Source organism: Salvelinus namaycush, chromosome 5, assembly GCF_016432855.1.
Source record: "Salvelinus namaycush isolate Seneca chromosome 5, SaNama_1.0, whole genome shotgun sequence".
In the NCBI taxonomy this organism is placed as follows: Eukaryota; Metazoa; Chordata; class Actinopteri; order Salmoniformes; family Salmonidae; genus Salvelinus; species Salvelinus namaycush.
The window spans coordinates 7704939-7728045 of NC_052311.1; the positions used below are offsets into that span (position 1 = coordinate 7704939).

General features: G+C 46.5%; 1 pseudogene; it reads right to left on the bottom strand.

Annotated features, from left to right (window-relative positions):
• Window positions 1-17914: 17914 nt before the first annotated feature.
• On the bottom strand, window positions 17915-23004 carry LOC120046916 (annotated as a pseudogene).
• Window positions 23005-23107: the final 103 nt, after the last annotated feature.

Sequence of the window (23107 nt, forward strand, 5' to 3'; positions counted from 1 at the left end):
AAATAAAAAACCTAAGAAAATAAGGGATGGGGATTGGTCATGTGTTTGTGTTTTTGCTGTAAAACATTTAAAAAATCGGACATGTTGGCTGGATTCACAAGATGTTTATCTTTCATTTGCTGTATTGAACTTTTGCTGTATCAGCGTTTCTGATGAGAATGATCCCGGATCCGGGATGGGTGGTCCGAATGCTCTAATTGGATAGAAGACTGGAGAACATTGATGTTCTAATTGGATATAAGGCTGAAGAACATTGATGCTCTAATTGGATAGAAGACTGGAGAACATTCATGCTCTAATTGGATAGAAGACTGGAGAACATTGATGCTCTAATTGGATAGAAGACTGGAGAACATTGATGTTCTAATTGGATAGAAGACTGGAGAACATTGATGCTCTAATTGGATAGAAGACTGGAGAACATTGATGCTCTAATTGGATAGAAGACTGGAGAACATTCATGCTTTAATTGATGCTCTAATATTATACCATGGCGCCGACAGAGATGGTTGCCTCAAATCGAGTTCTTAGGAAACTATGCAGTATTTAGTTTTTTATGTGTTATTTCTCATATTGTTACCCCAGGAAATCTTAAGTCTTATTACATACAGCCGGGTAGAACTATTGGATATAAGAGCAACGTCAACTTACTAACATTGCGATCAGGAATACGACTCCCGAAGCGGATCATCTGTTCAAACCACCACCCAGGACAATGGATCTAATTCCAGTAGGCGATCCAAAACAACGAAGCCACAGAAGGGGCAGACGAAGTGGCCACCTGTAGACGTGCACATCGCACATACACAATGACATACATATTGACATACACACTGACATACACACTGACATACACAATGGCATACACAATGACATACACACTGACAAACACATAGATTAATTAATCACTAACCTTTGATGATCTTCATCAGATGGCACTCATAGGACTTCATGTTACACAATACATGTATGGCAGATTTGCAGAGAGCCACATCAATTTACAGAAATACTCATCATAAACTTTGATAAAAGACAAATGTTATGCACAGAATTAAAGATGTACTTCTCCTTAATGCAACTGCTGTGTCAGATTTTAAAAAAGTTTATGGAAAAAGCACACCATGCAATAATCTGAGTACAGCGCTCAGACACCAAAACAAGCCATACAGATACCCGCCATGTTGTGGAGTCAACAGAAGTCAGAAATAGCGTTATAAATATTCACTTACCTTTGATGATCTTCATCAGAATGCACTCCCAGGAATCCCAGTTCCATAATAAATGTTTGTTTTTTTCGATAAAGTCCATAATTTATGTCCAAATACCTCCTTTTGTTAGCATGTTTAGTTCACAAATCCAAACTCACAAGGCGCGGGCAAGTCCAGGCGAAAGTTCAGACGAAAAGTCAAAAAAGTTATATTACAGTTCGTAGAAACATGTCAATTGATGTATAGAATCAATCTTTAGGGTGTTTTTATCATAAATCTTCAATAATGTTTCAACCGGACAATTTGTCTTTATAAATGCAATGGAACGCAGGTCGCTCTCATGGCCACGCGCGTGACCAGCTCATGGCCTTCTGCCAGACACCTGATTGAAACAGCTCTTATTCTCTCCCCCTTCACAGTAGAAGCCTGAAATATGGTTCTAAAGACTGTTGACATCTAGTGGACGTCTTAGGAAGTGCAACATGACCCCATTTACACTGTATATTAGAAAGGCAATGAGTTGAAAAACTACAAACCTCAGATTTCCAACTTCCTGGTCAGAATTTTTCTCAGGTTTTTGCCTGCCATATGAGTTCTGATATACTCACAGACATCATTCAAACAGTTTTAGCTTCTGAGCCTGAGTAGCAGGCAGTTTACTCTGGGCACACTTTTCATCCGAACATGAAAATTCTGCCCCCTATCCCAAACAGGTTAAAAGTCAAGAAGGGAGGACAGTGTAGGAGTGGAAAGGGATGAGATGAGTAGGGAGGGCAGTGTAGGAGTGGAGATAGGGATGAGAGGAGGAGGGAGGACAGTGTAGGAGTGGAGAGAGGGATGAGAGGAGGAGGGAGGACAGTGTAGGAGTGGAGAGGGATGAGAGGAGGGAGGACAGTGTAGGAGTGGAGACCACTGCACAGCTGATTCAAACAATAAACTATTCGTCAAGCTTTGATTATTTGAATCAGCTGTGTAGTACTAGAGGTAAAACCAATACGTGCACCCAGGGGGGGCCCCAGGACTGAGTTTGGGAAACGCTGGGTTATAGGTTAGAGGTCACAGTGAGAGCATCCATCCAGCTCTCTCTCTCTATTGGGGAAGGGGGGGGTGAGGGTTAAGTGTGTACATTGTGTGGTATTTAGCAATCAGAATAGAAGTCTGGTAGCAGCAGTTGTGATGTGTGTGTATGTCTGTGTGTATGTCTGTGTGTATGTCTGTGTGTGTGTATGTCTGTGTGTGTATATGTCTGTGTGTATATGTCTGTGTGTGTATATGTCTGTGTGTGTATATGTCTGTGTGTGTAAATGTCTGTGTGTGTGTATGTCCGTGTGTGTGTATGTCTGTGAGTGTATATGTCTGTGTGTATATATGTCTGTGTGTGTGTGTATATGTCTGTGTGTGTGTGTGTGTGTGTGTGTGTGTGTGTGTGTGTATGTGTGTTTGTGTGTGTGTATATGTCTGTGTGTGTGTGTGTTTGTGTCTATATGTCTGTGTGGGTGTGTGCGTGAGTGAGTGCATGTCTGCCACGGTGTGGAGGATCAGAGCAGGTGGTCAGTCCAGTTCAAGCGTTCAGCAGTCTGATGACTTCTAGATAGAAACTGTCTCTGAGCCTGTTGGTACCAGAACTCATGCTCCATTACAGTCTGCTCGACGGTAAGGGAGAACAGCTTGTGGCTGGGGTGTGTGGGGTCCTTGATGATGTTGCGGGCTTTCCTCAGGCACCGTTTTGAAGAGATGTCCTGGATGGGTGGGAGCACGGTCCCAGTGATGTACTGGGCTGTCCTCACCACCCGCTGGAGGGCCTTGGGGTAGTGCACGGAGCAATTCCCATAAAAGGGGCCATGATGCAACCGGTCAGGACGCTCTCGATGGTGCAGCTGTAGTATTTGGAGAGGACTCGGGGTCTTCAGCCGTCTTAGGGAGTAGAGACGCTGTTGAGGCCTCTTGACAGGAGCAGTGGTGGTGTTGGTCCATGTCAAGTCCTCTGTGATGTGGACGCCGAGGAACTTAAAACCGCTGAATCTCTACTGCAGTCCTGTTGATGTGGATCAGGGCAGGTTCCCTCCTCTGAAGTCAACAATCAACTCCTTTGTTTTGCTGACGTTGAGGGAGAGGTAATTGTCCTGGCACCACACCTCCAGTTCACTGACCTCTTGTTGGAGACTGAGTCGTCGTTGTTGGTTATCAGGCCTATAACAGTGGAGTCGTCGTTGTTGGTTATCAGGCCTATAACAGTGGAGTCGTCGTTGTTGGTTTATCAGCCTATAACAGTGGTGTCGTCGTCGTTGGTTATCAGGCCTATACAGTGGTGTCCGTCGTGTTTGTTATCAGGCCTATAACAGTGGTGTCATCGTTGTTGGTTATCAGGCCTATAACAGTGGTGTCGTCGTCGTTGTGTTATCAGGCCCATAACAGTGGTGTCATCGTCGTTGGTATCAGGCCTATAACAGTGGTGTCGTCGTTGTTGGTTATCGGCTATAACAGTGGTGTCGTCGTTGTTGGTATCAGGCCTATAACAGTGGTGTCGTCGTTGTTGGTTATCAGGCCATACAAAGTGGGTCGTCGTTGTTGGTTATCAGGCCTATACCGTGTGTCGTCGTGGTTGTTTTATCAGCCCTATAACGTGGTGTCGTCGTCGTTGGTTATCAGGCCTATACAGTGGTGTCGTCGTTGTTGGTTACCAGGCCTATAACAGTGGTGTCATCGTCGTTGGTTATCGGCCTATAACAGTGGTGTCGTCGTCGTTGGTTATCAGGCCTATAACAGTGGTGTCGTCGTTGTTGGTTATCAGGCCTATAACAGTGGTGTCGTCGTCGTTGGTTATCAGGCCCATAAACGTGGTGTCATCGTCGTTGGTTATCAGGCCTATAACAGTGGTGTCGTCGTTGTTGGTTATCAGGCCTATAACAGTGGTGTCGTCGTTGTTGGTTATCAGGCCCATAACAGTGGTGTCATCGTCGTTGGTTATCAGGCCTATAACAGTGGTGTCGTCGTCGTTGGTTACAGACCTATAACAGTGGTGTCATCGTTGTTGGTTATCAGGCCCATAACAGTGGTGTCGTCGTTGTTGGTTCAGCCTATAACAGTGGTGTCATCGTCGTTGGTTATCAGGCCTATAACAGTGGTGTCGTCGTCGTTGTTATCAGGCCTATAACAGTGGTGTCTCGTCGTTGGTTACCAGGCCTATAACAGTGGTGTCATCGTCGTTGGTTATCAGGCCTATACAGTGGTGTCGTCGTGTTTGTTATCAGGCCTATAACAGTGGTGTCATCGTCGTTGGTTACAGGCCTATAACAGTGGTGTCATCGTCGTTGTTATCAGGCCTATAACAGTGGTGTCGTCGTTGTTGTTACAGGCCTATAACAGTGGTGTCATCGTCGTTGGTTACAGGCCTATAACAGTGGTGTCGTCGTTGTTGGTTATCAGGCCTATAACAGTGGTGTCGTCGTCTTTGGTTATCAGGCCTATAACAGTGGTTCCTCGTTGTTGGTTATCAGGCCTATAACAGTGGTGTCATCGTCGTTGGTTATACAGGCCTATAACAGTGGTGTCATCGTCGTTGGTTATCAGCCCTATAACAGTGGTGTCATCGTCGTTGGTTATCAGGCCATAACAGTGGTGTCACGTCGTTGGTTATCAGGCCTATAACAGTGGTGTCGTCGTCGTTGGTTATCAGGCCTATAACAGTGGTGTCATCGTCGTTGGTTATCAGGCCTATAACAGTGGTGTCGTCGTTGGTTTCAGGCCTATAACAGTGGTGTCGTCGTTGTTGGTTATCAGGCCTATAACAGTGGTGTCATCGCGTTGGTTTCATCCTATAACAGTGGTGTCATCGTCATTGGTTATCAGGCCTATAACAGTGGTGTCGTCGTCGTTGGTTATCAGGCCTATAACAGTGGTGTCGTCGTCGTTGGTTATCAGGCCTATAACAGTGGTGTCGTCGTCGTTGGTTTGCAGGCCATAACAGTGGAGTCGTCGTTGTTGGTTATCAGGCCTATAACAGTGGAGTCGTCGTAGTTGGTTATCAGCCATAACATGGTGTCATCGTCGTTGGTTATCAGGCCTATACCAGTGGTGTCGTCGTCGTTGGTTACAGGCCTATAACAGTGGTGTCGTCGTCGTTGGTTATCAGGCCCATAACAGTGGTGTCGTCGTTGTTGGTTATCAGGCCTATAACAGTGGTGTCGTCGTTTTGGTTATCAGGCCTATAACAGTGGTGTCGTCGTCGTTGGTTATCAGGCCCATAACAGTGGTGTCATCGTCGTTGGTTATCAGGCCTATAACAGTGGTGTCATCGTTGTTGGTTATCAGGCCTATAACAGTGGTGTCGTCGTTGTTGGTTATCAGGCCCATAACAGTGGTGCATCGTCGTTGGTTATCAGGCCTATAACAGTGGTGTCGTCGTCGTTGGTTATCAGACCTATAACAGTGGTGTCATCGTTGTGGTTATCAGGCCCATAACAGTGGTGTCGTCGTTGTTGGTTATCAGGCCTATAACAGTGGTGTCATCGTCGTTGGTTATCAGGCCTATAACAGTGGTGTCGTCGTCGTTGGTTATCAGCCTATAACAGTGGTGTCGTCGTTGTTGGTTATCAGCCTATAACAGTGGTGTCGTCGTCGTTGGTTATCAGGCCCATAACAGTGGTGTCGTCGTTGTTGGTTATCAGGCCTATAACAGTGGGTCGTCGTTGTTGGTTATCAGGCCCATAACAGTGGTGTCATCGTCGTTGGTTATCAGGCCCATAACAGTGGTGTCATCGTCGTTGGTTATCAGGCCTATAACAGTGGTGTCGTCGTTGTTGGTTATCAGGCCTCTAACCGTGGTGTCGTCGTGGTTGGTTATCAGCCTATAACAGTGGTGTCGTCGTCGTGGTTATCAGGCCTATAACGTTGGTGTCGTCGTTGTTGGTTACCAGGCCTATAACAGTGGGCGTCGTCGTTTTGGTTATCGCTATAACAATGGTGTCGTCGTGGTTGTTTATCAGGCCTATAACAGTGGTGTCATCGTTGTTGGTTATCAGGCCTATAACAGTGGTGTCGTCTTTGTTGGTTATCAGGCCTATAACAGTGGTGTCGTCGTTGTTGGTTATCAGGCCCATAACAGTGGTGTCATCGTCGTTGGTTATCAGGCCTATAACAGTGGTGTCGTCGTCGTTGGTTATCAGACCTATAACAGTGGTGTCATCGTTGTTGGTTATCAGGCCCATAACAGTGGTGTCGTCTTGTTGGTTACCAGGCCTATAACAGTGGTGTCATCGTCGTTGGTTATCAGGCCTATAACAGTGGTGTCGTCGTCGTTTGTTATCAGGCCTATAACAGTGGTGTCATCGTCGTTGGTTACCAGGCCTATAACAGTGGTGTCATCGTCGTTGGTTATCAGGCCTATAACAGTGGTTGTCGTCGTTGTTTGTTATCAGGCCTATAACAGTGGTGTCATCGTCGTTGGTTACCAGGCCTATAACAGTGGTGTCATCGCTTTGGTTATCAGGCCTATAACAGTGGTGTCGTCGTTGTTTGGTTACCAGGCCTATAACAGTGGTGTCATCGTCGTTGGTTATCAGCCTATAACAGTGGTGTCGTCGTTGTTGTTATCAGGCCTATAACAGTGGTGTCGTCGTCGTTGGTTATCAGGCCTATAACAGTGGTGTCCTCGTTGTTGGTTATCAGGCCTATAACAGTGGTGTCTCGTCGTTGGTTATCAGGCCTATAACAGTGGTGTCGTCGTCGTTGGTTATCAGGCCTATAACAGTGGTGTCATCGTCTTGGTTATCAGGCCTATAACAGTGGTGTCACCGTCGTTGGTTATCAGGCCTATAACAGTGGTGTCGTCGTCGTTGGTTATCAGGCCTATAACAGTGGTGGTCATCGTCGTTGGTTATCAGGCCTATAACAGTGGTGTCATCGTCGTTGGTTATCAGGCCTATAACAGTGGTGTCGTCGTTGTTGGTTATCAGGCCTAAACAGTGGTGTCATCGTCGTTGGTTATCAGCCTATAACAGTGGTGTCATCGTTTGGTTATCAGGCCTATACAGTGGTGTCGTCGTCGTTGGTTATCAGGCCTATAACAGTGGTGTCGTCGTCGTTGGTTATCAGGCCTATAACAGTGGTGTCGTCGTCGTTGGTTATCAGGCCCATAACGTGGAGTCGTCGTTGTTGGTTATCAGGCCTATAACAGTGGGTCGTCGTAGTTGGTTATCAGGCCATAACAGTGGTGTCATCGTCGTTGGTTATCAGGCCTATAACATGGTGTCGTCGTCGTTGGTTATCAGGCCTATACAGTGGTGTCGTCGTCGTTGTTTATCAGGCCCTAACAGTGGTGTCGTCGTTGTTGGTTATCAGGCCTATAACAGTGGGTTCGTCGTTGTTGTTTATCAGGCCTATAACAGTGGTGTCGTCGTCGTTGTTTACAGGCCATAACAGTGGTGTCATCGTCGTTGGTTATCAGGCCTATAACAGTGGTGTCGTCGTTGTTGGTTATCAGGCCTATAACAGTGGTGTCGTCGTTGTTGTTATCAGCCCATAACAGTGGTGTCATCGTCGTTGGTTATCAGGCCTATAACAGTGGTGTCGTCGTCGTTGGTTATCAGACCTTATACAGTGGTGTCATCGTTTGGTTATCAGGCCATAACAGTGGTGTCGTCGTTGTTGGTTATCAGGCCTATAACAGTGGTGTCATCGTCGTTGGTTATCAGGCCTATAAAAGTGGTGTCGTCGTCGTTGGTTATCAGGCCTATAACAGTGGTGTCGTCGTTGTTGGTTATCAGGCCTATAACAGTGGTGTCGTCGTCGTTGGTTATCAGGCCAATAACAGTGGTGTCGTCGTTGTTGGTTATCAGGCCTATAACAGTGGGTCGTCGTGTTGGTTATCAGGCCATAACAGTGTGTCATCGCGTTGGTTATCAGGCCCATAACAGTGGTGTCATCGTCGTTGGTTATCAGGCCTATAACAGTGGTGTCTCGTTGTTGGTTATCAGGCCTATAAACCGTGGTGTCGTCGGTTGGTTATCAGGCCTATAACAGTGGTGTCGTCGCGTTGGTTATCAGCCTATAACAGTGGTGTCGTCGTTGTTGGTTACCAGGCCTATAACAGTGGCGTCGTCGTTGTTGGTTATCAGGCCTATAACAATGGTGTCGTCGTGGTTGGTTATCAGGCCTATAACAGTGGTGTCATCGTTGTTGGTTATCAGGCCTATAACAGTGGTGTCGTCGTTGTTGGTTATCGGCCTATAACAGTGGTGTCGTCGTTGTTGGTTATCAGGCCTATAACAGTGGTGTCGTCGTGGTTGGTTATCAGCCCTATAACAGTGGTGTCGTCGTCGTTGGTTACAGGCCTATAACAGTGGTGTCGTCGTTGTTGGTTACCAGGCCTATAACAGTGGTGTCATCTGTTGGTACACAGCCTATAACAGTGGTGTCATCGTCGTTGGTTATCAGCCTATAACAGTGGTGTCGTCGTCGTTGGTTATCAGGCCTATAACAGTGGTGTCGTCCGTTGTTATCAGGCCTATAACAGTGGTGTCGTCGTCGTTGGTTATCAGGCCATAACAGTGGTGTCATCGTCGTGGTTATCAGGCCTATAACAGTGGTGTCGTCGTTGTTGGTTATCAGGCCTATACAGTGGTGTCCGTCGTTGTTGTTATCAGGCCATAACAGTGGTGTCAGCGTCTTGGTTATCAGGCCTATAACAGTGGTGTCGTCGTCGTTGGTTATCAGACCTATAACAGTGGTGTCATCGTTGTTGGTTATCAGGCCCATAACAGTGGTGTCGTCGTTGTTGGTTATCAGGAATATAACAGTGGTGTCATCGTCGTTGGTTATCAGGCCTATAACAGTGGTGTCATCGTCGTTGGTTACCAGGCCTATAACAGTGGAGTCGACGTTGTGTTATCAGGCCTATAACAGTGGTGTCGTCGTTGTTGGTTATCAGGCCATAACGTGGTGTCATCGTCGTTGGTTATCAGGCCTATAACAGTGGTGTCGTCGTCGTTGGTTATCAGACCTATAACAGTGGTGTCGTCGTCGTTGGTTATCAGGCCCATAACAGTGTTGTCATCGTTGTTGGTTATCAGGCCTATAACAGTGGTGTCATCGTTGTTGGTTATCAGGCCTATAACAGTGGTGTCATCGTCGTTGGTTATCAGGCCTATAACAGTGGTGTCGTCGTCGTTGGTTATCAGGCCTATAACAGTGGTGTCGTCGTCGTTGGTTATCAGGCCTATAACAGTGGTGTCGTCGTTGTTGGTTATCAGGCCTATAACAGTGGAGTCGTCGTTGTTGGTTATCAGGCCTATAACAGTGGAGTCGTCGTTGTTGGTTACCAGGCCTATAACAGTGGTGTCATCGTCGTTTGTTATCAGGCCCATAACAGTGGTGTCATCGTCGTTGGTTATCAGGCCTATAACAGTGGTGTCGTCGTTGTTGGTTATCAGGCCTATAACCGTGGTGTCGTCGTCGTTGGTTATCAGGCCTATAACAGTGGCGTCGTCGTTGTTGGTTATCAGGCCTATAACAATGGTGTCGTCGTGGTTGGTTATCAGGCCTATAACAGTGGTGTCATCGTTGTTGGTTATCAGGCCTATAACAGTGGTGTCGTCGTTGTTGGTTATCAGGCCTATAACAGTGGTGTCGTCGTTGTTGGTTATCAGGCCTATAACAGTGGTGTCGTCGTGGTTGGTTATCAGCCCTATAACAGTGGTGTCGTCGTCGTTTGTTATCAGGCCTATAACAGTGGTGTCGTCGTTGTTGGTTACCAGGCCTATAACAGTGGTGTCATCGTCGTTGGTTATCAGGCCTATAACAGTGGTGTCGTCGTCGTTGGTTATCAGGCCCATAACAGTGGTGTCATCGTTGTTGGTTATCAGGCCTATAACAGTGGTGTCGTCGTTGTTGGTTATCAGGCCTATAACAGTGGTGTCGTCGTCGTTGGTTATCAGGCCTATAACAGTGGTGTCGTCGTCGTTGGTTATCAGGCCTATAACAGTGGTGTCGTCGTCGTTGCTTACCAGGCCCATAACAGTGGAGTCGTCGTTGTTGGTTATCAGGCCTATAACAGTGGAGTCGTCGTTGTTGGTTATCAGGCCCATAACAGTGGTGTCATCGTCGTTGGTTATCAGGCCCATAACAGTGGTGTCATCGTCGTTGGTTATCAGGCCTATAACAGTGGTGTCGTCGTCGTTGGTTATCAGGCCTATAACCGTGGTGTCGTCGTGGTTGGTTATCAGCCCTATAACAGTGGTGTCGTCGTCGTTGGTTATCAGGCCTATAACAGTGGCGTCGTCGTCGTTGGTTATCAGGCCTATAACAGTGGTGTCGTCGTCGTTGGTTATCAGGCCTATAACAGTGGTGTCATCGTTGTTGGTTATCAGGCCTATAACAGTGGTGTCGTCGTTGTTGGTTATCAGGCCTATAACAGTGGTGTCGTCGTTGTTGGTTATCAGGCCTATAACAGTGGTGTCGTCGTGGTTGGTTACCAGGCCTATAACAGTGGTGTCGTCGTCGTTGGTTATCAGGCCTATAACAGTGGTGTCATCGTCGTTGGTTATCAGGCCTATAACAGTGGTGTCGTCGTGGTTGGTTATCAGCCCTATAACAGTGGTGTCGTCGTCGTTGGTTATCAGGCATATAACAGTGGTGTCATCGTTGTTGGTTATCAGACCTATAACAGTGGTGTCGTCGTTGTTGGTTACCAGGCCTATAACAGTGGTGTCATCGTCGTTGGTTATCAGGCCTATAACAGTGGTGTCGTCGTTGTTGGTTATCAGGCCTATAACAGTGGTGTCATCGTTGTTGGTTATCAGGCCTATAACAGTGGTGTCATCGTCGTTGGTTACCAGGCCTATAACAGTGGTGTCGTCGTCGTTGGTTATCAGGCCTATAACAGTGGTGTCATCGTCGTTGGTTATCAGGCCCATAACAGTGTTGTCATCGTTGTTGGTTATCAGGCCTATAACAGTGGTGTCATCGTTGTTGGTTATCAGGCCTATAACAGTGGTGTCACCGTCGTTGGTTATCAGGCCTATAACAGTGGTGTCGTCGTCGTTGGTTATCAGGCCTATAACAGTGTTGTCATCGTTGTTGGTTATCAGGCCTATAACAGTGGTGTCATCGTCGTTGGTTATCAGGCCTATAACAGTGGTGTCATCGTTGTTGGTTATCAGGCTTATAACAGTGGTGTCATCGTCGTTGGTTATCAGGCCTATAACAGTGGTGTCATCGTCGTTGGTTATCAGGCCTATAACAGTGGTGTCATCGTCGTTGGTTATCAGGCCTATAACAGTGGTGTCGTCGTTGTTGGTTATCAGGCCTATAACAGTGGTGTCATCGTCGTTGGTTATCAGGCCTATAACAGTGGTGTCATCGTTGTTGGTTATCAGGCCTATAACAGTGGAGTCGTCGTTGTTGGTTATCAGGCCCATAACAGTGGTGTCATCGTTGTTGGTTATCAGGCCTATAACAGTGGTGTCGTCGTCGTTGGTTATCAGGCCTATAACAGTGGTGTCGTCGTCGTTGGTTATCAGGCCTATAACAGTGGTGTCGTCGTTGTTGGTTATCAGGCCTATAACAGTGGTGTCATCGTCGTTGGTTACCAGGCCTATAACAGTGGTGTCGTCGTCGTTGGTTATCAGGCCTATAACAGTGGTGTCGTCGTCGTTGGTTATCAGGCCTATAACAGTGGTGTCATCGTCGTTGGTTATCAGGCCTATAACAGTGGTGTCGTCGTTGTTGGTTATCAGGCCTATAACAGTGGTGTCGTCGTTGTTGGTTATCAGGCCTATAACAGTGGTGTCGTCGTGGTTGGTTATCAGCCCTATAACAGTGGTGTCATCGTCGTTGGTTATCAGGCCTATAACAGTGGTGTCGTCGTTGTTGGTTACCAGGCCTATAACAGTGGTGTCATCGTCGTTGGTTATCAGGCCTATAACAGTGGTGTCGTCGTCGTTGGTTATCAGGCCTATAACAGTGGTGTCGTCGTTGTTGGTTATCAGGCCTATAACAGTGGTGTCGTCGTCGTTGGTTATCAGGCCTATAACAGTGGTGTCATCGTCGTTGGTTATCAGGCCTATAACAGTGGTGTCGTCGTTGTTGGTTATCAGGCCTATAACAGTGGTGTCGTCGTTGTTGGTTATCAGGCCTATAACAGTGGTGTCATCGTCGTTGGTTATCAGGCCTATAACAGTGGTGTCGTCGTCGTTGGTTATCAGACCTATAACAGTGGTGTCATCGTTGTTGGTTATCAGGCCCATAACAGTGGTGTCATCGTTGTTGGTTATCAGGCCCATAACAGTGGTGTCGTCGTAGTTGGTTATCAGGCATATAACAGTGGTGTCATCGTCGTTGGTTATCAGGCCTATAACAGTGGTGTCATCGTCGTTGGTTATCAGGCCTATAACAGTGGAGTCGTCGTTGTTGGTTATCAGGCCTATAACAGTGGAGTCGTCGTTGTTGGTTACCAGGCCTATAACAGTGGTGTCATCGTCGTTTGTTATCAGGCCTATAACAGTGGTGTCGTCGTTGTTGGTTACCAGGCCTATAACAGTGTTGTCATCGTCGTTGGTTATCAGGCCTATAACAGTGGTGTCGTCGTTGTTGGTTATCAGGCCCATAACAGTGGTGTCGTCGTTGTTGGTTATCAGCCCTATAACAGTGGTGTCATCGTCGTTGGTTATCAGGCCTATAACAGTGGTGTCGTCGTCGTTGGTTATCAGGCCTATAACAGTGGTGTCGTCGTTGTTGGTTATAAGGCCTATAACAGTGGTGTCGTCGTCGTTGGTTATCAGGCCCATAACAGTGGTGTCGTCGTTGTTGGTTATCAGGCCTATAACAGTGGTGTCATCGTTGTTGGTTATCAGGCCTATAACAGTGGTGTCATCGTTGTTGGTTATCAGGCCTATAACAGTGGTGTCGTCGTCGTTGGTTATCAGGCCTATAACAGTGGTGTCATCGTCGTTGGTTATCAGGCCTATAACAGTGGTGTCATCGTCGTTGGTTATCAGGCCTATAACAGTGGTGTCGTCGTTGTTGGTTATCAGGCCTATAACAGTGGTGTCATCGTCGTTGGTTATCAGGCCTATAACAGTGGTGTCATCGTCGTTGGTTATCAGGCCTATAACAGTGGTGTCGTCGTCGTTGGTTATCAGGCCTATAACAGTGGTGTCGTCGTCGTTGGTTATCAGGCCTATAACAGTGGTGTCATCGTTGTTGGTTATCAGGCCTATAACAGTGGTGTCATCGTCGTTGGTTATCAGGCCTATAACAGTGGTGTCATCGTCGTTGGTTATCAGGCCTATAACAGTGGTGTCACCGTTGTTGGTTATCAGGCCTATAACAGTGGTGTCGTCGTCGTTGGTTATCAGGCCTATAACAGTGGTGTCATCGTTGTTGGTTATCAGGCCTATAACAGTGGTGTCATCGTCGTTGATTATCAGGCCTATAACAGTGGTGTCGTCGTTGTTGGTTATCAGGCCTATAACAGTGGTGTCATCGTCGTTGGTTATCAGGCCTATAACAGTGGTGTCATCGTCGTTGGTTATCAGGCCTATAACAGTGGTGTCATCGTCGTTGGTTATCAGGCCTATAACAGTGGTGTCGTCGTTGTTGGTTATCAGGCCTATAACAGTGGTGTCATCGTCGTTGGTTATCAGGCCTATAACAGTGGTGTCATCGTTGTTGGTTATCAGGCCTATAACAGTGGTGTCGTCGTTGTTGGTTATCAGGCCTATAACAGTGGTGTCATCGTTGTTGGTTATCAGGCCTATAACAGTGGTGTCGTCGTCGTTGGTTATCAGGCCTATAACAGTGGTGTCGTCGTCGTTGGTTATCAGGCCTATAACAGTGGTGTCGTCGTTGTTGGTTATCAGGCCTATAACAGTGGTGTCATCGTCGTTGGTTACCAGGCCTATAACAGTGGTGTCGTCGTCGTTGGTTATCAGGCCTATAACAGTGGTGTCGTCGTCGTTGGTTATCAGGCCTATAACAGTGGTGTCGTCGTCGTTGGTTATCAGGCCTATAACAGTGGTGTCATCGTCGTTGGTTATCAGGCCTATAACAGTGGTGTCGTCGTCGTTGGTTATCAGGCCTATAACAGTGGTGTCGTCGTCGTTGGTTATCAGGCCTATAACAGTGGTGTCGTCGTCGTTGGTTACCAGGCCTATAACAGTGGTGTCGTCGTCGTTGGTTATCAGGCCTATAACAGTGGTGTCGTCATTGGTTACCAGGCCTATAACAGTGGTGTCGTCGGCAAACTTGATGATGGAGATGGTATCGTGCAAAGCCACGCAGTGAACAGGGAGTACAGCAGAGGGCTGAGGACACACCCCTGACGGGCCCCTGTGTTGAGTCAGTGTGGAGGAGGTGTTGTTGCCAATCCTTAAAGCCTGTGGTCGGCCCGTCAGGAAGTCCAGGATCCAGTTGCAGAGGGTGGTGTTCAGACCCAGGGCTCTGAGGTTGGTGTCGAACTTGGAGGGAACAATAGTGTTGAATGCTGAACTGTAGCCAATGAACACCATTTTCACATAGGAGTTCCTCTTGTCCAGATGTGTTTCGGCCATGTGAATAGCGATGGAATTGGCATCTTCTGTATATCTGTTGGAGCGGTAGGCAAATCGGAGTGGGTCCAGTGTGCCTGGCATGCTGGCCTCGATGTGGGCCATGACCACCCGTCTCTCGAAGCATCCTCATGATGACCGAGGTGAGTGAGACGGGGCGATAGTCATTTGGACTTCTTTGTTTTCTTTGGCACCGGTGGCGAGGGTGGTTTCCTGGATGCAGGTGGGCTGTGTATGCACAACACTGACTCTGCAAATGTCAAACTCCCCCCACAGCCCTCTCCCCCTATTTTACAAACCAGGCTAAATAGTTATTCTGAGGACTGGCATAGAATGGGAGGGATGGAGTGATGGAGGGAGGGAAACAGAGAGCGAGAGACGCCTGAGTGCAGCAGCACCAGGTCTCTCATTACCGTAGTGAAGCAGTTCCTCTCTTTCCCTCCATTCTCTCTTCCCTGTGGCGGTCTCTCCTCTCTGCCGCTCTTCCCTCGCTCTCCATCTGATCCATTACAGAGCGTGGGGGAGGTTTGGTCTCTTGTGAGGAGGGGTCAGAGAGACAGAGACAGAGACAGAGACAGGGTAGTGTACAGGCTTTCTTCCTCCCTTTGTTTCTTAGTAAAATATAAATCTGATACGACTGTGGAGTACAGTACTGTCGTGTTTATCTCTGTTATGACTGGAGTACAGTACTGTAGTGTTTATCTCTGATATGACTGTGGAGTACAGTACTGTAGTGTTTATCTCTGTTATGACTGGAGTACAGTACTGTAGTGTTTATCTCTGGTATGACTGGAGTACAGTACTGTAGTATTTATCTCTGTTATGACTGGAGTACAGTACTGTAGTGTTTATCTCTGTTATGACTGTGGAGTACAGTACTGTAGTGTTTATCTCTGTTATGACTGTGGAGTACAGTACTGTCGTGTTTATATCTGTTATGACTGTGGAGTACAGTACTGTAGTGTTTATCTCTGTTATGACTGGAGTACAGTACTGTAGTGTTTATCTCTGTTATGACTGGAGTACAGTACTGTAGTGTTTATCTCTGTTATGACTGGAGTACAGTACTGTAGTGTTTATCTCTGTTATGACTGGAGTACAGTACTGTAGTGTTTATCTCTGTTATGACTGTGGAGTACAGTACTGTAGTGTTTATCTCTGTTATGACTGTGGAGTACAGTACTGTAGTGTTTATCTCTGATATGACTGTGGAGTACAGTACTGTAGTGTTTATCTCTGTTATGACCGGAGTACAGTACTGTAGTGTTTATCTCTGTTATGACTGGAGTACAGTACTGTCGTGTTTATCTCTGTTATGACTGGAGTAGAGTACTGTAGTGTTTATCTCTGATATGACTGTGGAGTACAGTACTGTCGTGTTTATCTCTGTTATGACTGTGGAGTACAGTACTGTCGTGTTTATCTCTGTTATGACTGTGGAGTACAGTACTGTAGTGTTTATCTCTGTTATGACTGGAGTACAGTACTGTAGTGTTTATCTCTGTTATGACTGGAGTACAGTACTGTAGTGTTTATCTCTGTTATGACTGGAGTACAGTACTGTAGTGTTTATCTCTGATATGACTGTGGAGTACAGTACTGTAGTGTTTATCTCTGTTATGACTGGAGTACAGTACTGTAGTGTTTATCTCTGTTATGACTGGAGTACAGTACTGTAGTGTTTATCTCTGTTATGACTGTGGAGTACAGTACTGTAGTGTTTATCTCTGTTATGACTGTGGAGTACAGTACTGTAGTGTTTATCTCTGTTATGACTGTGGAGTACAGTACTGTAGTGTTTATCTCTGTTATGACTGGAGTACAGTACTGTAGTGTTTATCTCTGTTATGACTGTGGAGTACAGTACTGTAGTGTTTATCTCTGATACTGTGGAGTACAGTACTATAGTGTTTATCTCTGTTATGACTGTGGAGTACAGTACTGTAGTGTTTATCTCTGTTATGACTGGAGTACAGTACTGTAGTGTTTATCTCTGTTATGACTGTGGAGTACAGTACTGTAGTGTTTATCTCTGTTATGACTGTGGAGTACAGTACTGTAGTGTTTATCTCTGTTATGACTTTAGAGTATTTTACTGTTGTGTGTAGAGAGAGATAGAGACAGAGAGAGATAGAGAGAGCTTGAGAGAGATGAGAGAGAGGCAGAGATGGGAAAGAGGCTACACCTATGTAATCCTCTCAAATCTCCAGTGTGCAGCAGGTACACTCTTGAAACAAAGGTGCTATCTAGAACCTAAAAGGGTTCTTCGGCTGTCCCCATAGCAGAACCCTTTGAAGAACCCGTTTTGGTTCCAGGTAAAAACCTTTATGGGTTCCATGTAGTACCCTTTCAACAGGGGGTTCTACATGGAACCCAAAAGAGTTATACCTGGAACTAAAAATGGTTCCAACTGGAACCAGAAAGGCTTATGCTATGGGGTCAGCCGAATAACCCATTTGGAACTCTTTTTTTCTAGGAGTGTGGGGGTCAGTAAATAACAGAGCGCTGGTTGATGTAATCCTTAATTAGCATGAGGAGAAAAAGACAGGAATAAAGAAGAGAGGAGAGAATGAAGCAATGGTCGTCATGGAGATGAGAAACAAGTGGAGGCGTCAGACGGCAGTTGGAATGTGCTGTATCCATTCAATCAAAATCAGTGTTGTTTCCAAGCTAGCCACCAAGAAACTGAAGCAATCAACCAAATCACTATGTTGTGTGTCAATAAAGGAAGGGTATAGGCTATTTATGATCACGTCAAATACCTGTCAAAAGAAGGTTACTCTCTCTTTCACTCTCTATATTCTCTCTCTCTTCTCTTTCTCTCTCTCTTTCTCGCTCAGTTGTGTGTGTTGTAAGATGTTAGCTCATTATGAGTCAGTTAGACAAGAAGCTGGTATGAATACACGCTATTATCTTCCTCTCTTCTGTTAGAGGGAAGAGAAAGGGGAGTAGAGAGAGAGAGAGAGAGACAGAATGAGAGAGAGAGAGAGAGAAAGAGAGAAAAAGAGAGAGAAAGAAAGAGAGACAGAAACACAGAGAGAGAGAGAGAGAAAGGGAGACAGAAACAGAGAGAGAGAGAGAGAAAGGGAGACAGAAACAGAGAGAGAGAGTTTGTTTTAAAGAACCTTTATTGTGTCTGCGAACCCACAACACAATGAACACTCAAACAACATAGCAGATCTCATGGGCATCTGAATCTGCCCAAATGACCACTTCTACTGTAGCCTTCCCAGGGGTGTCAAATCAAATCAAATGTATTTATATAGCCTTTTTTACATCAGCTGATATATCAAAGTGCTGTATAGAAACCCAGCCTAAAACCCCAAACAGCAAGCAATGCAGGTGTAGAAGCACGGTGGCTAGGAAAAACTCCCTAGAAAGGCCAAAACCTAGGAAGAAACCTAGAGAAGAACCAGGCTATGAGGGGTGGCCAGTCCTCTTCTGGCTGTGCCGGGTGGAGATTATAACAGAACATGGCCAAGATTATAAAATGTTCATAAATGACCAGCATGGTCAAATAATAATAATCACAGTAGTTGTCGAGGGTGCAACAAGTCAGCACCTCAGGAGTGAGTGTCAGTTGGCTTTTCATAGCCGATCATTGAGAGTATCTCTACCGCTCCTGCTGTCTCTAGAGAGTTGAAAACAGCAGGTCTGGGACAGGTAGCACGTCCTGTGAACAGGTCAGGGTTCCATAACCGCAGGCAGAACAGTTAAAACTGGAGCAGCAGCACTGCCAGGTGGACTGGGGACAGCAAGGAGTCATCATGTCAGGTAGTCCTGAGGCATGGTCCTAGGGCTCAGGTCTTCCGAGAGAGAGAGAGTGAAAGAAAGAAAGAAAGAAAGAAAGAAAGAAAGAAAGAAAGAAAGAAAGAAAGAAAGAAAGAAAGAAAGAAAGAAAGAAAGAATTAGAGAAAGCATACTTAAATTCACACAGGACACCGGATAAGACAGGAGAAATAGTCCAGATATAACAGACTGACCCTAGCCCCCCGACACATAAACTACTGCAGCATAAATACTGGAGGCTGAGACAGGAGGGGTCAGGAGACACCAGGCTAAACAAGCCTTCCCCAGGGGCGTCCATGCTAACCAAGCCTTCCCAGGGGTGTCCAGACTAACCAAGCCTTCCCAGGGGTGTCCAGGCTAACCAAGCCTTCCCAGGGGTGTCCAGGCTAACCAAGCCTTCCCAGGGGTGTCCAGGCTAACCAAGCCTTCCCAGGGGTGTCCAGGCTAACCAAGCCTTCCCAGGGGTGTCCAGGCTAACCAAGCCTTCTCAGGGGTGTCCAGGCTAACCAAGCCTTCCCAGGGGTGTCCAGGCTAACCAAGCCTTCCCAGAGGTGTCCAGGCTAACCAAGCCTTCCCAGGGGTGCCCAGACTAAACAAGTCTTCCCAGGGGTGTCCAGGCTAACCAAGCCTTCCCAGGGGTGTCCAAGCTAACCACGCCTTCCCAGGGGTATCCAGACGAACCAAGCCTTCCCAGGGGTGTCCAGACTAACCAAGCCTTCCCAGGGGTGTCCAGGCTAACCAAGCCTTCCCAGGGGTGTCCAAGCTAACCAAGCCTTCCCAGGGGTGTCCAGGATAACCAAACCTTCCCAGGGGTGTCCAGGCTAAACAAGCCTTCCCCAGGGGCGTCCATGCTAACCAAGCCTTCCCAGGGGTGTCCAGACTAACCAAGTCTTCCCAGGGGTGTCCAGGCTAAACAAGCCTTCCCAGGGATGTACAGGCTAACCAAGCCTTCCCAGGGGTGTCCAGGCTAACCAAGCCTTCCCGGGGTGTCCAAGCTAACCAAGCCTTCCCAGGGGTGTCCAGCCTAACCAAGCCTTCACAGGGGTGTCCAGGCTAACCAAGCCTTCCCAGGGGTGTCCAAGCTAACCAAGCCTGACTAAGACAGTAAAGATTGTATGGCTTCCTTTTGTCATCAAGGTTTCAAGATATGCCAACTGCTCACGTGAACAGGAGAATGCTATCCGCCCCTCCGGCTGTCCCATGATCTACTGTCCCAACAATGTTGTGAAGCTGTAGTTTACACTGAGTGTCTGTGAATCCCCTCAGCACAGTCTTCTTCTCCTCATTGCTCTCTTTCACCTTCATCCCCAGAAGGGAGGAGCAGCAGTGTATTGATTTCTGCAGGTCAGACCCAGCCAGACACACCTTCTGTACTGGATCATTGGGAGGCTGTTCTTTGTTCACTAGGTAGAAGCAATAACCTCCCACTCCATAATTGTAGATCAGTTCAGCCATAAAGTCATCATCCTGTGGCCCAAAGCCGACCATTATCTTGCTCCATTTTCTATTATAGGGGCCCTTACAAGTTGCCTTACATCCATCTTCAAATTCTTTGTGACGCAAAATTTTGGTAAAAGGTAAAAATTGGTCATTTTGCTTCTGTCATCCACTTCTCCTAATCCTCCTCAACTGATGCCACAGACCCCTGCCTCCCCTCAGCCACATCCGTCTCAACAGTCCCCACTTGCACCCCATCACTCATACTGGGCATCTCCTTCACTACCTGGGAGAGTAGCCCCACCTGAACCCCCTCCTGTACCCCATTTCTCGTAGTGGACATCTCCACTACCTGAGAGACTAGCTCCACCTGAACCCCCTCCTGTACCCCATCACTCGTACTGGGCATCTCCTCACCAGTCTGGGGAAATGGCTCATCAGATCCGTCCTTACCTCCTACAACAATATTTTTCTGCATAACATATGTTTTGTTCCCCTCTGGTACAAGCTGCAACTCAGTACCTTCAAAATGGACAACTTGTTCGTACACAACAGGTGCTAGTTGGCTGCTCTACCACTGTCGGCCCACCTCTCTCTACATCAGAGGGCCCAGGCGTTACGAGGACCACCTGAGTCCCTCCCTCCGCCTTCTCCCTTTTCGGGCAAGCATGTCGCTTATGGCCAACATCCCCACACTCAAAACTCAAAACCGTTTTGCCAACCCGTACTAGCATAAGCCATATACAGTTGAAGTTGGAAGTTTACATAGACCTTAGCCAAATACATTTAAACTCAGTTTTTCACAATTCCTGACATTTAATCCTAGTCTTAGGTCAGTTAGGATCACCACTTTATTTTAAGAATGTGAAATGTCAGAATGATAGTAGAGAGAATGATTTATTTCTGCTTTTATTTCTTTCATCACATCCCCAGTGGGTCAGAAGTTTACATACACTCAATTAGTATTTGGTAGCATTGCCTTTAAATTGTTTAACTTGGGTCAAACGTTTTGGGTAGCCTTCCACAAGCTTCCCATAATACGTTTGGTGAATTTTGGCCCATTCCTCCTGACAGAGCTGGTGTAACTGAGTCAGGTTTGTAGGCCTCCTTGCTCGCACACGATTTTTCAGTTCTGCCAACAAATTTTCCATAGAATTGAGGTCAGGGCTTTGTGATGGCCACTCCAATACATTGACTTTGTTGTCCTTAAGCCATTTTGTCACAACTTTGGAAGTATGCTTGGGGTCATTGTCCATTTGGAAGACCCATTTGCGACCAAGCTTTAACTTCCTGACTGTTGTCTTCAGATGCTGCTTCAATATATCCACATCATTTTCCTCCCTCATGAAGCCATCTATTTTGTGAAGTGCACCAGTCCCTCCTGCAGCAAAGCACCCCCACAACATGATGCTGCCACCCCCGTGCTTCACGTTTGGGAGGGTGTTCTTTGGCTTGCAAGCCTACCCTTTTTTCCTCCAAACACAACGATGGTCAATATGACCAAACAGTTCTATTTTTGTTTCATCAGACCAGAGGACATTTCTCCAAAAAGTACGATCTTTGTCCCCATGTGCAGTTGCAAACCGTAGTCTGGCTTTTTTATGGCGAATTTGTAGCAGTGGCTTCTTCCTTGCTGAGCGGCCTTTCAGGTAATGTCGATATAGGGCTCGTTCTACTGTGGCTATAGATACTTTTGTACCTGTTTCCTCCAGCATCTTCACAAGGTCCTTTGCTGTTGTTCTGGGATTGATTTGCACTATTCGCACCAAAGTACGTTCATCTCTAGGAGACAGAACGCATCTCGTTCCTGAGCGCTATGACGGCTGCGTGGTCCCATGGTGTTTATACTTGCGTACTATTGTTTGTACAGATGAACGTGGTACCTTCAGGTGTTTGGAAAGGATGAACCTTGTGGAGGTCTACAATTGTTTTTCTGAGGTCTTGGCTGATTTCTTTGATTTTCCCATGATGTCAAGCAAAGAGGCACTGCATTTGAAGTTAGGCCTTGAAATACATCCACAGGTACACCTCCAATTGACTCAAATTATGTCAGTTAGCCTATCAGAAGCTTCTAAAGCCATGACATAATTTTCTGGAATTTTCCAAGCTGTTTAAAGGCACAGTTAACTTAATGTATGTAAACTTCTGACGCACTGGAATTGTGATACAGTGAATTATAAGTGAAATAATCTGTCTGTAAACAATTGTTGGAAAAATTACTTGTGTCATGTACAAAGTAGATGTCCTAACCGACTTGCCAAAACTATAGTTTGTTAACAAGCAATTTGTGGAGTGGTTGAAAAACGAGTTTTAATGACTCCAACCTAAGTGTATGTAAACTTCCAACTTCCAACTTCATCTGTACATGATACCTCCAAAATCTGCTCCGGTGAGTCCAAAAACATAAATACCTGTCGCCGAAACGACATAACCTGTTTCAGACCCGGGTGTTTGGAACCCAATGGGACAATCTTAATTGAAAAAGCAAACTTCCCAAACCGCAATAGCTCGCGCTCCAATAGCTCATTGGGAATAAACGGTGGTACATTCGAAATCGTTACCCTTGTTGACGGAGAAAAAAGCGGCGTAACTTGAATAAACAATCCTTTAAGAAGTACGCCATGCTCAACCATCCGATCAACAAGACGCTCTTCTTTAAGAAAAAACACCAGCACTTTTTTCATCCATCATTTTCCTCCCTCATGAAGCCATCTATTTTGTGAAGTGCACCAGTTCCTCCTGCAGCAAAGCACCCCCACAACATGATGCTGCCACCCCCGTGCTTCACGGTTGGGATGGTGTTCTTTGGCTTGCAAGCCTACCCTTTTTTCCTCCAAACACAACGATGGTCATTATGACCAAACAGTTCTATTTTTGTTTCAGGGATAAGAGGGATAAGCAACATTCTCATAGCTTACCTTCTCTCCTACTGCGACCAGCAACTCCTCCACAGTGATAGTAGTTTCAGTAACACACCTAAAGCCGTGCCGAAGTGACAGGGACGGCGTCCCCATGTGGGTCGCCATCCTCGCCAAAACCAGGGCAATTCCAACAAGAAATACAATATACTTAATTCTACCACTAAAAGAAAAAAATGATAACCTTAATCATGCATAGAAAAGGCAAACC